The sequence below is a fragment of the Opisthocomus hoazin genome, chromosome 6 (assembly GCF_030867145.1).
Source record: "Opisthocomus hoazin isolate bOpiHoa1 chromosome 6, bOpiHoa1.hap1, whole genome shotgun sequence".
In the NCBI taxonomy this organism is placed as follows: Eukaryota; Metazoa; Chordata; class Aves; order Opisthocomiformes; family Opisthocomidae; genus Opisthocomus; species Opisthocomus hoazin.
In genome coordinates this window covers 35963057-35981105 of record NC_134419.1, presented here as the reverse complement: position 1 = coordinate 35981105, position 18049 = coordinate 35963057, and the positions used below count along the sequence as shown (strand labels likewise).

General features: G+C 40.5%; 1 long non-coding RNA gene across 1 annotated transcript in view; it reads right to left on the bottom strand.

Moving 5' to 3' along the window:
- The window catches only part of LOC142361721 (uncharacterized), a 41122-nt gene extending 32339 nt beyond the window's left edge, over window positions 1-8783 (bottom strand). The window contains exons 1-3 of the long non-coding RNA XR_012764344.1: window positions 8731-8783; window positions 8063-8240; window positions 7465-7637 (exon numbers count right to left, since the gene is read on the bottom strand). This is a non-coding gene — a long non-coding RNA (uncharacterized LOC142361721). The remainder of the gene's footprint in view (window positions 1-7464; window positions 7638-8062; window positions 8241-8730) is intronic.
- Window positions 8784-18049: the final 9266 nt, after the last annotated feature.

Below are 18049 nucleotides of genomic sequence, written 5' to 3'. Positions count from 1 at the left end.
TACTGCACATCATTATATTTATAGGCATAAGAGAGGCCATTGTATGTTAGTTGTTGTACAATTGACTAATCCATCCTCATTCACCACACTAAAGAGAATAATCAGGTTTACAGCTGCCATGTCCAGGATTCAGAAGTAACTTTTGGTTCCAGCCAGTGAATCCGTAGGAGCAGCAGAAGGGATTCTCACTGTAGCAGGGAGCTGATTATTGAAGTAATCAGCCCTGATATTGTATCAACACGGCTTTTCTGAAGAAGAAGATAGTTTGGATTGAGATATGCTATGAGAGCAGGATGCAGCTGGGTAAAAGTGATGCATCCAGATGCATGACGGACAGCCCGTTTCAAAATGCAGCAGCAGTGAAAAAGTATTTAAGGTACCAAATAAAGGAGGAGTTGAACAGTTCTAAATATACTATAAGGTCATTAAGTGACCTTATAATACTATACTAACATAATATACTACTGTACAAATGTATACTCCATAAGGCAGACACCACTAACACAAAAATTAGGTTAATAAGAGTTACATGACAGCACCAAGGTTCCTGACTACAGATCTAGCTCTGAGCTAAAAGAATTCATAATTATCTTAGTTTTCTGAATCTTCATTTGATACCTGGCTCTCTTTCCCCATTTTGCAGTTCACAGTATCCATTTTCCAATTACTACTGAAGATTCTATTTTTTTTTCTCTATTTTTAAGTAATAGATTTTTCACCAATATCTTCCAGCTTTTGCCTAAGCACATATTGAGTCTTCATGTGTTTGTTTTTTTCTCTGCACATAGCTAAATATAATTTTCAGATGAACTTGCCCAAGAAGTATCAGCTGAAAAGCTCTGAAAAGTATTAAGTTAATATAACCATTACCAACCACTTTTGTAAGCTACTTTAGGACTCTTCATGTAAGTAAATAGGTGTCTTCTTTTTTTTCTTATTTTAAAGCAAGTGCAAGATGAAATAAGACACGGAGAGGGTTGTTTGGTATTTGCCTCTATAGCTGCTGACACAGAAGAGCAAAATGCTGACCTAGATAATATCTAGAGAGTCTGATATTTGACTGAACATAGTCTCTGAGTATATATTTTGCTAAGCAAAACCAGCTAATGGTTGGATACAGTATTTCCACTTCACTTCATCCATGTTGAAGGTGGGTTGGTTTTTTGTCTGAAATTGACCATTTTTACAAGCTTACATCAGCATGCAGAAAAGTCACTGCAAGAAACCCCTTTGTTTTCATGGTAAAAATCAAAGGCCCTCATTTCTAAGGTTCATTGTCTTGAGCAAGCTATGACATCTGAATGCTTCTGTTCTCAGGCCACTAGGATAACCACGGCTCCTCTGCCAAAGGTCTCGGCTGCTCCCCACCAGCAGCCCGGCAGCCTGCCGGCACTGCCAGCCCTGCAGCAAGACCGGGTCCTCTGCAGGCAGCTCTGTAATTAGGGGTTCCCAGGGAACACTGCAAATAAAGGTCTTCAAAACAGACTCTTAAGATGCCCAAACTACTTTTTACATATCTGAAGTATGTGACTCAGAACTTGGAAATTCTGCCCATAGTTCAAAATCTGAAGTCTTCCCATACTCTTCTATGCATTTTCCTAATTCTGAGGACTACCTTGGCAAAAAAAACTCCCCTTCTTCAAAACACAGTATTTTCTTCTAAAGAAAGTATGTCCACAAACTCTTTTACATGGAACAATTTTAATATTTATTCCAATTCAGGAAAAAACCTCACTTTTTTGAAATTTGATTTTTCACTGAAGTGCAGAAAGCGCTGAAATGCAAGTGCTCCAAGGAAAAGAGAAACTAAGGAAGAATGAGCAGTGACATGCCTTAAGAACAGGGGAAATAAAGATATTTTAAAAGTTTGTTGTATTCAAGCCTTAGGTATAACAAGATCTACTGCATCATCAAAAAAACCCAGGTGTTATGTTAGGCTGATCATTACCATTGCTTTGGAGCAGTATAATCATGTACAAAGTTGAATGTAAATTGCTTAGTAGCATTTGTAAATTAATTTTGGTTGGGAACGTCAATCTTTTGCATATTAAGTATTTTCTCAGTTGGAAAACTAGTAATTTTTTTCTCATTTTGGATCTTTATTCATAAAGGCAGGCAATTGTTCACCTTAAGACAGAGTGGCAGAATTGGGCAATACAATGAAAATGTTCTTATTCTACTTGATACTACTATCTCAAAATTTTTACTGCTGTTGTTCATGTTTCAAACCATAATATCAGCTGCTACACTGAAGAATTATATCTGAAGGCGTCACCAAGCTTTCGGAGAGATTTTCTGATACTTGGAATCATTAGATTGCAGCTAATGGAGCACGATGCCAAAGCGCATTAAATAGATTATTTCCAGTGAATCCCCCTAGTAAAACTTTTTTTTCCTAAAGAAGGGTCAAACATTTAAGTTCAACATAAATTATGTTCTACTTTCAGATAATAATTGTGAGTGAGGAGTTGGGAGTACAGATTATGTATTACATACGCAAGATGCCATTAGTGCTTGTGGTTTGTTGGGTGAACTTTGTATAGAATTTCGGAGAACAGAGTCCTTGAAAATGAAACGCTACTGTTATAGAAGAAATAGGTGGATCTGAGTTCAAGGATGCTTATCACCAATGTACTATTCAAAACCTAGGGATATTGTTGTCTCGCTATTTTATAATTATGCATTGTTACAGAATTATGTTTTAAAATCTGAAAATCCAGCACAGAAGAACAAAACTGATGATAAGAGATAATTAATTCAGGGAAGCACATACTGAAACTCATTAAAAGGCAACAGACTGACGACATCTGTTAAAGCGTTAAATATATATCCCCAAAGCAATAATGTTGGTCTTTGATCTTCTACTTTCCAGCCAAAAGCAACAGATTTTTCATAGACCTTTAAAGTATTTTTTTTCCCATTCAGATTAGTAAGAAGTAGACTAAAATGTCCTGGTATTTGCTCATAAATAGGATATACTTGTCTTCCTCATCAACGTGAGGAAGATAAAGTGGTAACATAAAATGCAAAAGTTGAGCTTAAAAACAGTTATTCTAAGTCACAAATTAAGCTATATGGAAAGTAGGCCCTCTAAGGACCTAAGCTGAAATTGATGAATTTAACAGTAGAATTGCAAATGACATTACCACACATTAGGTATGACCTTTTGTCACAGACATTTAAGTACGACCTGTAAGTATAATCCTCACAGATCTCTCTCTGAAACATAAATCTCAATATTTTCCTGCTACAAATCCTTTAAGAATGTGCTACACTATCTTCCACAACAACCTTACAGAGAAACTGATGACGTATGAGCTAGGCAAGTGGGCAGTGATGTGGGCTGAAAACTACCTGAGCTGCCAGTCTCACAGAGTTGCCATAAATGACAAGAAGTTCAGCTGGAAACCAGTCCCTAGTGGTGTACCCCCCTGGTCAGTCCTGGGATAAAATTGTCCAGCATCTTCGCTAATGACCTCAGTGACGGGGCTGAATGCACCTTCAGCCAGTCTGCAGATGACACAGAACCAGGAGGACCATCTGTTACACAATACGGCTATGCTGACATTCAGAGAAACCTGGACAGGCTGGAGAAACAGGACAACATGAACCTCACGGAATTCAACAGCGAGAAATGCCAAGCCTTGCACCTGTGAAGGAACCACTCCAGGCACTGCTACAGGCTGGCAAACATTTGGCTGTAGAACAGCTTTGCAGAGGAAGACCTGGTGGCGCTGGTGGACAAGCAGCGGAACAGGAGGTGAACAGCAGGTTGAGGGGGTGATCCTTCCCCTCCACTCAGAGCTGTTGAAACAACTGTGGAATGCTGAGCTCGGGCAGTAAGAGATGGACTTACTGGAGCCAATTCAGCAAAGAGATGGCTGAACGACTGGGGCATCTTTCCTATGAACAGTGGCTGAGGGAGCCGGGACTGTTCAGCCTGGAGGAGAAAGGTTCATGGAAATCTTATCAATCTGTATATACGCTTGATCATAAGGGGGGTGATGTTAAAGAGACGGAGCCACAGTTATCGCTGTTTGCCAGCAACAGAAGCAATGGGTACAAACTAAAAGTCAGGAAATTCCACCTGAGCATAAGAAACCCTTTTTCCTGCTGTGAGGCTGGTCAAACACTGGAATTGTGTCTGAATATCTCCAGTCTGTGGAGACATTAACAGTCTGACTGGCCACGGTCTGGGCAATCTGCTCTAGGTGACCCTGCCTGAGGAGTGGGATTGGGCTAGATGTGCCAGTTTTTCTGTCGATCTATGCTTCGTTCTCATGTGCCCAGAAATTACTCTAATGCAGCACTCTGTGAAGCTACAAGGGTACGATTCAGACTAAAGCACTTGTAGAATCCATCCGTTATGTCATCATGTCCCAGTCCATGAGCATGGGTATTAGCTGCTGGGAGCTTCAGTGCAAAACACTGGAACTTGCACGAAAAGTGTCAGGTACTGACTTGAAGACAGAAATCTGTAGCGTACATTTAACAGTGAATTCCCTGTATGATTTATTATATTTAAGTTTGCCATATTTATGTATTGTTTGTTCAATGCAATATTAATATTTTAAAGTTACGTTAAGCATAAAAAAATCAAGGGAAATTGATAATTTGAAGACTTACGTTCACTAAGATCTTGGAGACTGTAAGAGAAAAATTGTATCAGAGAGTGAAGAACTGGGTTATGGGAATGGCCATAGTAGAGAATGGTCCATCATCTCCCATGGCCAAACTGTGGCATGGCCAAACCGTAACTACAGACATTCAAGTTAAGTCATACGAAACACTTTCTCTCAAGAAGAACATGAACAACGAGAACAGAGTATAGCTTGAGTAAAGTTCAGAAACCCCCAATGAAATCTGTTTTGTATGAATAGCGGTGCTTGTAGCAGTTTTACATTTTTCAAGGACCTGAAAGTCTATCTCAGCTCTGCTTTGCACTGGGGATTTTCTGACTGGCTATTATTATTTGCATATAACAGCAAGAACAAAGCAAAATACATAATAGACTGTCCCTGGATTTTTTTTCTCCAATATAGCACATACAAGGAAATTATCTGCATGTCATGTAAGTAAAACCTCTAATACTTAGAGTGTTAATGAAAGACAATATACCTACCACCTTGAAAACTTTGAAATATTTTGTCCTTATTAAAACTGCCATTTAGGAAAAAGTAAAACAAAAAAATTTTGCACACTGAACATTTTATATGTTAAAAAATAAGTTCATTGTTTTCAAAAGATATTCAGTGGAAGTACTATGTATATTGTTTAGCTAATATTATTGGTATCTTTATAGGTATATGGCGGTACGCTGTGGTCTCTACATTTTTTAACAGATAAGAAAAAGCAGGATCCCACAAAAATCATTATGCAGGTAGGGAATACACCTTACAGAGGGATTTTTAAGGAGCTCGCTCTATTCATATTATCAAAACCTAGACTGAGAAATTTCCATGTACAAAACAAATAATAGCTGGTAGTTAAAGCCAAACAAAGTATAATTACAAATTAACTATGTATAACATTGACATACAAATGAACACAGTACAGACACTTAAAAAGCTGGTGGACATGCACGCGCTTGCACATATAAAGAAGAAATCTGTTAACGACAGCAGATACACGGTCCTTTCCACTAGGTCTATTTAGTATTAAAATTAGACATTTTTCCAATGGAAAACCTGTCCTACTGCTAACAATCATTATCAATATTATTTATATTTATACCATCCATAAACACTATGGTATACTGATGGGAAAAAAAGTCTCCCATGCAGAAGGAATTTTAGAACTGATACTAATACAGTCACAGGCAGGAAGAGTTTGGATGACAGTTATTCTATAATAGGTTGTCTACAGCCTCTTAAATTCACTTTTTCTGTTCTTTACGTTGTGTGGCTGACAACTCTAGCTGATGTTATTAATGAATTGCATATCCTACTTGTTAGAGAAAAAAAACATTTGAAATGGAAATAGCAATATTTCAAAGAATGATGATTAAATAGCTGTTTTCTGATATAATCAACCAATCAGCTACACTAGTATTAAAAGACTTCTGTTTACTATTATCTTCACACGTCATTTAATGTTGCCCCTTTTTTTATATTGCAAGAAAGTGAAAAAGTGTCCTTGTTTTAGAATTTGAAATTTCATACATCATACTTCATTTCTTTCTTAACCTACCTAAAAACTACGTAAGCCTATTGCTTTTTCCTCCCATAAATGAGAAGGTTTCCATGCTCTTCAGCATGATTTTTCTCTTCCTTAACATCATAGCCCCTGAAGTGATGTGATTCTCTTCATTTACTGCAATAATTACAGCGTTGCTAAATACTTTGGAATTTTTAAACAGCTCAGTGGGTTTGCTCCTGGCACTGACCTACGGGCACTTTATGTCTGAAGCTGCATTTGTTAAGAGTATTTGTTTTCAAACAAAAAGCACAGGCACATTCTTAAAGCGATGCGAACATTGTTGACTACTAATCAGGTCCTAATAGCGGATACAGTACAGCCCACGATGGCACGTCAGTCTGCTGGCTGCGCAGGGGTCAGCGGCTACGAAGCCACGGAGGGACGCAGGTCCTCAAGGAGCTTCACGCTACCGCTGCTCTCTGGAGACAGCCATCACTTCAGCAGAATTGGGGGGGGGCTTAAATCCCAGACTCCTGTTTGGGAGTAACCTGCACTGCACTCGACAGCCAACCGCACATTTCTTCTTCGCTTCAGTCTTAAACCCATTAAGTTATACGGGTTCAGACGATACTCCGACACTGGAGGACCCGCGCAGTTATACAACATGCCGTAGTGCTCTGCAAACAGTTTCACACTGAATCACTTCCTGCGACTTTGATCAAGGCATACATCACCAGTTTCCTAAGAGCACACTTGCCTGGGATGACACTCGAGATTATTAAGAAAACCTGCATGTGCCCACTGTAAATAAAAGAAAGCGTGTTTCCACTGGAGGTCTTAAAACTGCAATCATCTAACTCTAACATAAATTTTAATGCTACTTTAAAAATTCACATAACAGAAAGTCTCAGTAAGTATTTGCTCATCTGGTGTCAAAACTGGCAACTTCTGAGACAGAAGGGGGAGAAAAAAATCCATAAAATGCCATCATTACTAGTTACCAGGTGTTGTCAGAAACTGTCACGTTGTGATTTACATAGCGTTAACGGGATGCCATCACTGACACGGAGGTATCTAACAGCATTACAGAACAGTGCTACCAGTAAATTGCAAAATCTTGCCATCCAACATCAAAATGACAATTTTAATATTAGCATCTGAATTTTAATGCCCTAAAATTAGTCCTCTTTCCAACAGTTTCCAGTGCGCTGTGTTATCAAGGAAAGGAGACGGCAATTAGCCATCGCTACGACTTGCACAGTATCACAGTACAAACATTACCCCTCCTCATGCTTACGACGCAGCGTGCCATGCATTCATACTTACTTTAAGCTGTAATTCACTTCTTTTTTTGTTTTCTTCCCATCAGCGAAGGCAGCCCTCCACCTCCTGAGGAGGCCAGCTACTTTTCCATTGCAAGGTAATGATGCAGGAGAGGGGTATTTTATCACGACAGACAATGAAACGCAGCTCTCTGTCAGCGAGAGAACACTTCACAACTATTAAAAAAAGAAAAAAAAAGAAGGAACTGAGGGGCACTCCGTGTCGTGGTTGGCGACAAGGCACCACGAGGCCCCTCTGTCGCCCCGCCCCCCCCCGGGGCAGGCAGCAGAAGCGCAGGAACAAGGCGAAGCCGGCGGGTCGCGACAGGGGCGGTGTCACGGCACGGCAGAGGCGGCCGACAGCAACGGCGGTGACCCCGACAGGCAGAACACGAGGGTCGAGCCGAGCAGCCTCCGGACACTCCGGGCCGCCCCGACCCCCCGCCCCGGGCCGTCCGGCCCCGGGGAGCCGGCCCGGGGGTGCGCTGCGGGCCCGCCCAGGGGGGAGCCCGGGCCCGGCCCTGGGCTGTAGCACAGGCCCAGACCCGCTCCTGGCAGGTGCCGGAATAAATCACCAATTAGCGCCGGGATAGATAACTAACCAATTAATTAGTGCCGGGAGGAAGCTTGCGGCCGAGGCTCGGGTCCGGTAGCCAGGACTCTGCCGGCCTCGGGACGCGGTGTCTGTCGGGGGAAGCAGGCCGATGGCTGTGCTTGTTCATGTTTGAAAAACATTGTCACTTGGTTATAAATATGTACAGGAAATGCTTTCTTCTCCTGCTAAAAAGGTAACAACAGCTATCGCAAAGTTCCTGTTCATGAGAAAAATCTTTCCAAAAGGTTTCTAAAAAAGAGACGACGAGCACTTTATTTCTAGTAGCCTGACACTTCCACGTTCACGTTCAGATACGAGACGGACCTCTCTCTCTCCCTCCTCCTGCCTGTAGTTAACGACCTGTAGAGCTCAGCACAGACGGGCAGCAGCTCAGTCGAGACCACCACAGCACGGCTCTGGGCAGCACCGGCCTTGCCGCCACTCAGCCGGTGTCCCTCACGGCCACGGACCGTCGCACCCCGGCCTCTCCCCCTGCCCCTCCCAGCCACTCTCTCCTCCTCTCCCGCTCTTTTTTTGAAACCAAGCCTAGTAATCCGAATGCCTAGAATTTTGAAAATCCAGTTCATGACAGGTCACAGTATAATTTTCATTTAAAAAGGAGCAATTTCCCAGTCCAGAGAGACATACGTCCTGGTTTCTCGCATCCACACATACCTGTTGCTCAGTCTTCATGTCCCACATCATCAGCTTTCACGTCGATGGGTTCTGCATTACCAAAGGGTAGAAAAAAATCCAACAATTAAAACTGACTTTGGAGTCACGCTCTGTTTTAACAGTGTTTTTCACATAGCGTCGACCTTGAGCTGAAGAAACGTCAGTCATAACCAGTCGTGCTGCAAGTGGCAATGGCCTCTGTCCCACTGAAAATTTTACACAGAAACCTGTCCCATGAAGCACCAGTTCAGAAAGAGGTGATCTGGGGGCCCTTACGCTGGGGTGTGCCTTTCCAGCCACAGCTGAAGAACTAACACAGCGTCTGCCATACCCATCGCTGGCAAACACCGGTCTTACCAGGCGGCACAGCAAGAAATTGATTTTGTTTAACAGCGCATTTTTATAGCTTCTGTGAACCCCCCCCCAAAAAAAAAAAAAAACCAAACAGAAAAAACCAAACCACCCAACCAAAAATACCCGTAAATCCAAAATACTTCTTTCACCAATAATACATTTTGTTCAGCAATAGTGTGACTTGCTGATGTGAGAGCATCCCTGAAGGGGGCAATTTTAAAAGGTGTTTTCCCACCTGCAGTTGATCTGTGGGCATATTACAGAGCTCAGAGAGCCTGACGGCACGGTGATCCTCAGGATATCTCTACATCAGGTGCCAGAAAAATTTCCATTTGCTTTACATCATCATTTCTTTACGATGATTATGAAAGCACAGCAGTGTTCTCCTGCAGTGAATCATTGGTAGCAATACCACCAAGCTACTCAAGACAGCAGACGCAATAAAATGTACTTTTTTCCTCCTTGGAAAAACTGTGAAATCTTCTGTGTGACTTCAGCATTGGAAGCACTGGAAGTGCAGTTCATTGTAAAAGAAATCTAAATACGCAGGGCTAATGGCAAATCGTTGTTAGTGCTAGCTTGAGGTGATTGTGCTCTGTTGTGGCACCATTGAACAGTCGTGTGCCTGTGATTAATGCAAAAGAATGACATGGGTCCAAGACTGAACTGACTGACGATAGCCAGCTGAACAAAACAACAAAACTAAAAATATTTCCTTCTGCATAATCCTGAATCTGTAGTTTAGAAACATACATTTGGAAAATTAAAACATGTCTACATACAAAAGCATGATTTAGAGGATCTGTAGAATTTAGTTTAACTGCAGTGAACTCGCTATTACATAACAATTTATGATATTCAGTTTAGTCAGGTGCATAAATATAAAGCGGAAAACGCTAGGCTAGTATGAAGTTTGACAGAAAAAACGCAGAAGGAATCCCAAAAGATCATAAGACATGCATAAGATATATGTGTTTGCCTTCTATGAATTCTACTAGGCTTTTGTCTTAGGAAAGTTAAACTTATTAAAGTCAGAATAGTTCTCACCTACCCCTCCTTCCTCTCGTATTGTATATACTTCATGTGGTAATATCCCTGAATGCATGTGATTATACAAAAAAGGAGCATGGGGTTGGGGGGCGGGATAAGAAAAACACTTGAAAAACATTTGCTGGCTAATGGAACAGAAATTTCTTGTCCAACATGCAGTCTTACATGAGCACAGTTATGTGCCATTTGGAATATCTTGTATGATATGTAAAATATTTAAACATATTGCTTTTCTGGCATATTTCATCCACATGATTTATAAAATAATGAAATAGTTGCAGATGAAACAATTTACAATTTCATTAAGATGTTAATTTAGTTAAATGTTCTTTACTTCTGCCCCCACCTCTGAAAAAAATGAAATTAAATGAAATTATTGGTAACAAATTCTTACCTTGTAAAAAAATATTATTAGAGCTCAGGCAGAGACAATGACTATATCATATAAAATAATCTAAGAAATAGACATTGATACATTTGCTGTCACTTCTGGTCCGTAAAATATGAATCCAGTTTGTGCTCATGAGCTAATGAAAGCAGTGAGGACTTTGAATCCACTACTTTTTTCACCCTTATTACTTAATAGACTTTCCACATCTATATTCCCATTCGGCAGACAAAGTACATTTCAGCTCTAAACTCTCATGCTTTGGGATTATGTACTTCTTCATTATCTCTTTAAAGCCCTTCTATGCTATTATTCTCCTAATGCTAAATGTGCAATGAACATTCAATTCAGTGTCTTTTTGCCAAGTGGCCCCTCTCTCCTCTTTCACATAATTCATTAAACCCACGTCTTCCAGGAATCCTTCCTACTTTGTTTTTTCTAATCATTAATCTCTTCATGCTTTTCACTACTTAAACCCTGTTCAAATCCCCCGCTCCCTCCCTACCATTAGGTGAAGCAGACTGCTTCTTGTAGCTGTGATTAAGGATAAAACGTAAATCCCTCACCATGTGGAGCCTTTGTTTAAACAACCAGGAGGAAAAATCAGAGATAGTTTTTCTGAAGTTGCAAAGTGAAAATATCTGGTCAGAGGAGTTCAGACAGACAGAAGGACCCCTGCCGATGGCTTCCCCAGCCTTGGCTTCATGGGGGAATTATTTATTGCTAGTGTAGTATTTATCATCTGTCAAACTCCGAATGATTTGGCATTGCAAATTCCCCAGGAATCCCTTAGAAGCACATTGACTGGAGCAGTAAATAGTTTTACTTCCTGGTTACATGCCCAGGTTTTCCACGCATGGAACTGTTATTACACTCAAAATTTTGTGAGAATTCAAATTTTCCTACAAGCAAAATTCTACAAATTTTATTTGTAGAGCTAAAAAATGACTGTTAGTCCAATTAATGTTTAGACTGCCTAAAAATTCAGCAGCTTTTATTTGTAGTTCAATACTGTGTATTAGTTATTAGTACAGTTAAAGTTGATGCGTAAGAAGTTCCTGGCATCTGCCTCTTTTCTCTGGTGTTGCGCTCACCTTTCCAGTGCTCCTCAGAGCCCAGGGGCCACCACTTCCATCTTCCTCGAGGAGAATGCAGTGGGACAGGACGTGGAGGCTGTGAGCAGTCAGAACACCAAGCTCTCCTCTGGGAGGAAGTATGGTGGTGGTGACGGTTACTTCCTCCTCAGCCATGGGTGTGCTTGGGTTTAGACACTTTATTTACACGTTCTGCTGGTTTTTCATTGACTTGCAGCTAAAGTCTGAAAGCTGCCAAGTAGTCTTCCCCAGCCCAGTATAACACAGAGGGCTATCATTGGTTACCCAATGACAACCTGGTTGTGCCTTTTACTGTATGTGGTATTGGCAAAGCTGAACTGGATGGGCAATTGCCACTCGGCCATCAGCAAAGGGTCATTACCACAGCTAAAAAATATTAAAGACAACTCAGCTGAAGGCAAGCCCAGACAAGTCCAGCATCCCCACTGTCTGGTCAATACAAAACCTGTGACCTGTTATGAGTCAGAGGAAAAATCAGAATCACCAGGTTATATCCTATCCACTTGTCAATCTCATAGTGATGGAAAAAAAGAGGATTTATACACATGTTCAGAACTTCCACTCTTGACAATAGCAATGGGACACCTCAATTTGGATCTTTGTCTGTTCTGCACATACACACGATCCTCATATATCTAGGACACGTGTTCTCAACCATATATGAGGGACACAGTAACTCTGAAGATGTCAGTTCCTTACTACATGTTTCTCTTGTCTTCCACAGGATTCTCCTTCCCACAGCAATTCAAGAGAGGGAGAGAGATGTACTCTGCATTGTAACTGCTCAGCATTTAGTGGGCGAGGAGTTCAGGTGAGCATGGTTCTGCTCCGCTGCAGTCCTGTTCCTTGGCAAGCTGACATCAGTGGCATTGACTAAAGAAGTCCGTGTCCCTCACACCTTCATGTATCACTGAGCCAGGTGTAAGGCCATCAAGTCAAACAGTGAACTGGAAGAAAATAATATTTAAATAAAAGGTTTGATAAGCTGGACATGTCTGAGCCTCATTTATGGAAAAGAGGCAGGAAAAATGGGAAGGACTGCAGTAATATCTCTCACATACTATGGATGTAAAATGACAAATATCATTGATTTTTAACCCAGACTGGGTCATCCCCTTCACACTGAAAAACAGTATTACTTATTCCACTAGATATTGTTGCTTATTCCATCATGCTGCTCTCATTTGAATAAACCTGTTCACCTGCAGCCCTCATCTCTTTTTGCTTTAATCCCCTTAATACTAGCAATGTCTCCCCACCTCCAGTGATTTAATCACCCTGAACTATCTTTTATGACAAGTTCAACAATGAGGTTATTGTTTGCATACTTGATGGTTTTGATGCTATACTAGTGCTAAATATTGGTCAAAATAGTGGGTTTTTAAGGTGCTTTACATCCACAAATAATTACTAAACTGCTGTCAGTGGCAAGATAAAAACAGCACATATTGTTGACAACAGCTACATAATTTATAAATTTTCACTTTAGAAACTCCTTAAGCTACTCTTAACATTTTGTACTACATGAGAAACTTTTACTACAATTAATTTCTTGGATTTTTCCTTCTAAAATTTCCTATCTTTTCGCACAAGAAATCACAAAGCCTACGTATTTAATGATGTTTATCACACAGCCTATGTATTTAGAGATGTTTCCAGCATGTCCTAGCCACAAATGAACATCACTGAAATTAGAGCTGTGTTTCTTATAATGCCTCCTGTTACCTTCCCTCCTTTGTCTGGTTTTGTACCACTTAAATTTTATGGCTGTTAAGTTCTTTTCAGCAGCCTATTAAGATAAAGAAAATTGCTCTGTTTATGACCCTAGGACCTACGATACTCCATTAGTGACCTCCATCTTTATGAAATTGCTTCAAATGCTGAATATTGCAATGCTTTAATACATAACATAGTAAATTTTAGAAGCCTCTTTCGCCACTGAAGCTCTTTAAGTGGCTCTGTGGAGAAGTCAGTGGTGGGGTTCCTTGGGGCACCTGCTCTGTCTGCTCCACACCAGTGGTCAGAGCTGCTCCTGAGGTCGGTGGAGGGACCCAGGGATCTCCCCAGCGTGGTTCGTTTTGCGTCACTGGGGCGAGGGTGGATTTGAGCCTCACTCAGGGCTAAATCTGAACCCCATGTAACATCAAATAGCTTCAAATAAGTAAATTTGGTACTAAATACTAAACCTCCACATGTGAAATATCTAATGAAACCCTTCAGAGAGTACTGGACTCTGGTAATTACAGGTTCTCATATCTGGTAGCATTTTGCTCTTTTCATGCTTTCCTTTTACGGTACCTCACCACAACTGGCTTGGCTGCTCAAGCTTCTTCAAAGTCCTCACATCTTCAGTCTCCCAGGATGTTTGTTTTGAAATAACAGTTGTATACAAACTCTTGGCAACAACATCCTGGTCTACTATTATGGTCTATTAAATTCAAACTCAATATTTTAATTTCTTAATTCTTCTTCTAGGAAATTTTTTTTTATTACTGATAATCATAGGGGAAACCAAGCAGCATGAACCAAGTGTTAGCATCATTGTACCTCGCATTCAGCTGATGACAAAACCATTTTCTGGCATCTGCCAATCTTTCACAGTTCCATTCTTTGTTGAAAGACACATTTAATTCGTCATCTTTTTCAACTTGCAGCCTTTACTAACATGCACATTTGAATTTTTCAGCACACTTTTCACATCACTATCCAAACATAAAAGAAACTTCATCAGGAGCTCTTTAGTACATAGTAACTACTCATATAAAAAACAACAAACAGCATTAACAATCCCAGATCTTGCCAAACAACTCCCTTGTAAGATAAGACATCTTAGTGGACAAGAGACCTACAGTTGTATAAAAGAAATTTCTTGTCTTGAAAGGTAACAGAACTCAGACACTCAGTGATGATATTTACCCAAATCATTTTTAATATGCTTTTTGAAAATGTGCGACTGAACGCATTTTAGTAGCAAAATTTAAAATTTTAAGCAAGGTCTAAGTTTGCCTATCCTGTATAAAAATAATCACAACTTCACAATCCCAGCTGAGTTCTAGGCTATCTATTGGTAGCTCCCAGTTCACAGGTTAACCATGCATTTAACTTTAGTTTCATCAGCTGAGTAATTTATATATATATATGATTTCTGTACAAATAATTTTCAATTACTTATATATAAAACCTGATGTTTGTGAGGCCACCTCTCTACTCTGTCCCTGACTTTTAAAGGATAAGAAAATGAAAATAGCACGTATGTATAAAGGTTTGCTAATCTTTGCAGTACTAACATCTTCATTAAAAAAGGAGAGTCACATGCAATGCCCTTCCTTTCTAGAACTTCCTAAAACAGGCCAGCATTGTGGAAAAAAAGAAAAAAAAAAGGAGGAAAAAAGGAAAACCTTCTGACAACAAAATGAGGTAGCAAAAATTTAGACAGACAAAACCAACAGCCTTTAAGCCATGCCCGGTGTTCTTGAAAATTTATACATAATCTGCAACTTCTGAGGGATTAAAATTAAGATTAAAAGATGTGAATTAAAATTGAGCTGTACAGACACTTTCCAGACTTGCAAGATATAAGAGAGAAAATCAATGTGTTGGATGTTTACTCGAGGCGATGTTGTCAAACCTCTCCCCGGTCTCCCATGTACGAGGTGGTGCCTAACTGCACAATTCCACCTTTGCTCCTAAGTGCAAAGGGATTAGTTTCTCTCCCTCCTTCCTGAACACGGCACATGCTTCAGTCCATGCTGCCTCTGATGTTCTAGCACACTCAGCAAGAAGCTAAAATACTATTTTTCTCTTTGTTGATTCATCTTGGAGGAAGAACATCTAGTACAACCTGTGACTGAGACACAGGGCAGGCTACAGGGGACTGCACAGAGCGCAGTCGCATCAGGCATTAGCCACAGTCTGGTGTTTATTTTTTGTTTCCTTTCCACACTAAAGATTAGCAATAATTATAATTTTGTTGTTCTTGTTCCATGTGAGCCAACATGCACATGCAAAACCTGCATCGTAATTGAAAGTGATTTTTCTGTCTGGCCCTGGTAATTATTATTTCATTAAAGAAAGGAATTGTCTTGTTAATTACACTGGAACAAGCCTCAAAACCAAACTTAATGGATTAATGTCCCAGCATTATCAATTTTTTCCCATTGTTTAATATTAAAGCAATTTTTGTGGAAGGAAAGCATCTCCTTCTTCCTTCAATCCTGCTTCTCCTACTACTTAATCCCGCAAGAAAAATCAATTTTTCTGTTGGCAGTATCAGTTTTCTGTTGGCCGTATCAGTCTGTTGGCATATGAGAAATAAAAAGGGAGATAATGTTAGCAGTTTCCCATAGAAATTTTCTGTAACTTCTGTAACTGTCCAGGAGAAGATAATTGTGATGCCCTTCCACAAACAATTCTCAGGTAGGTGACCTCTCAACTACATCTGAGGGAGCTGGGCTTGTTCAGCCTGAAGAAGAGAAGGCTGAGAGGGGACCTTAGAAATGCTTACAAATATCTGCAGGGTGGGTGTCAAGAGGATGGGGCCAAGCTCTTTTCAGTGGTGCCCAGTGACAGGACAAGGGGCAACGGGCACAAACTGAAGCACAGGAAGTTCTGTCTGAACATGAGGAAGAACTTCTTCCCTCTGAGGGTGACGGAGCCCTGGCACAGGCTGCCCAGGGAGGTTGTGGGGTCTCCTTCTCTCGAGATATTCAAGACCTGCCTGGACAATGTCCTCTACAACCTACTGTAGGTGACCCTGCTTCAGCAGGAGGGTTGGACTAGATGACCCACAGAGGTCCCTTCCAACCCCTATCATTCTGTGATCTGCCCCAGTCTAACTCATTGCAAGATACTGGCGTGTACTGGGAAGACAGCAAAACAGAGATAATTGCAATAGTGAAGCTTGCCCAAAAGCTCTGGACTATATTTGGCATGATTTAGGGGTGTGCTGGAAAGAAACAGATGTGCAGGACTGTTAATTTTAAACCCTTCTAACACTTTAGGAGAACACTAGACAGTAATAGCAATCCAGGTAGAAAGCTGGTGAAATAGTGAAATGGTGGAAACAGCAAATCCTCTTGGGGAATATCCACCCATACATGGTTTTCTGACATCTTTTTAGTGTCTGAGCCTGCAGTGGGACCGTTACATTCAGACGCCAGGCCACCAGCAAGGATTGGACATGTCAAGCAGTTGGATGTGAATGCCCTGGTCCCCTGGGTCCACGATGCTGGTCCTAACTGGGCTGAAGGAGCAGAGCCTGGGGTGGTGTGCGGACTGCATGAAGGTTAGGGAATAGAAATCTTAGAATACAAATTGTTATGCACCTGCAGTAACCCACCCTGCTTCACAAATAAAATATAAATGAGTTGTTCTTACAGCAGTTTCAACCATGACAAAAGTAAAAATCGTTTTTTAAACAGCGATGAGTCTGACAATGATGGAAAAGGGAAATTTATGTATGAAAGTTGAAAGGATTAAGTAGGTATGTACAGAAGTTGAAAGTTATAACGCCTGTGAAAATCTCTTTTAGAAGGCCAACGGAAGCACTACTGTGGAAGCAGGATCTGTAAGTTCATAGTCAGTGCTTACTGTGAACTTTATGTTGACCATCTGCCACAACTAATCAGATACAATTGGAAACTTTAGTTAGAAGGGAAACATACTCATGATTTGAGATTCCTCCCGGAAAGGAGGCAAGTATTTAAAAGTTCATCTGCACACAATACCTCATTTGAATTTGTTTACCTATAAGGAAATCAAGATTAGGAATGAAGCATGTATTCCAGCAAACCACTGAATTAGTTCCAGGTGATAGCACTGGAAACAATTTCCATTGGTAAAAATAAGTCAGTGAAACAAATTCAGATTATGTTGAATAAGCAGGTTCTTTCCTAGCTGCAATATTGTGCTGCTTAACTTGGAGGGCAGGTAGAAAAGACTTAATCTCTTTTTCCTAACACTAGTTCAGGGTCTTACCTCCAGGAGTGTCAGAAATTCTATACTGAAACTAAATACCAAACAGCATGGTGGTGATTCACCATTTTTCTGCTTCTATATTCTGGGATTAGGCTCTGAAAGGCAAAGGTGGTAAGTGAAAAGCTTCTCTGATTCCGTAATTAGAACACTATGCCCGGCTTATATAACGTTTTCCTACTCACATTTTAAAAGACCGCATTAATCTTTTATCATGAGCACTATTTACTGCACTTGTATTTTATTTATTACCTATAAGGCAGTTGTATGTATTCACAAAAATGTGGTATTTTAATCACACAGATAATAGGTGTGGCATTTAGATTATTATTTCTTAGTTACTTACCTTTGTAAGTAACTTGACCTTCTTTCTGTCAGATGCAGGTCTTATTTTGTCACAATATACTTGATAATTTTTCTGTGGGAGGCTGGTCGTCTT